Source organism: Austrofundulus limnaeus, unplaced genomic scaffold, assembly GCF_001266775.1.
Source record: "Austrofundulus limnaeus strain Quisiro unplaced genomic scaffold, Austrofundulus_limnaeus-1.0 Scaffold3523, whole genome shotgun sequence".
NCBI lineage: Eukaryota > Metazoa > Chordata > Actinopteri > Cyprinodontiformes > Rivulidae > Austrofundulus > Austrofundulus limnaeus.
This window is the reverse complement of record NW_013955925.1, coordinates 1-316: the sequence shown is the minus strand read 5'-3', so window position 1 is coordinate 316 and position 316 is coordinate 1.

Below are 316 nucleotides of genomic sequence, written 5' to 3'. Positions count from 1 at the left end.
AAAAAAAATCTCCTGTCAGCCCGTAATGCCTTATGGGATATGGTGGGCTGAGCAGGATCCATCGGACCACTCCTTCAAATCCGGCCAAAAGAAGCATGCATTTGTCTTCAGATTTGGACAGCCTCTGGCACTACACGTTGGCATAAGCACCTGATGAATTCAGCCTTTAGAGGACCTGGCCTCTGAATTTGGACGCAGCCCTTATTAGTGGACTTCTGGTTAGTTACCCGGGAAACAAGGAGGCACTACTCAGGAACTACTGAGTAGTTAATAAATCAGTCACTCAGTAACTCACCATTAACTACTGCTTTTGTGT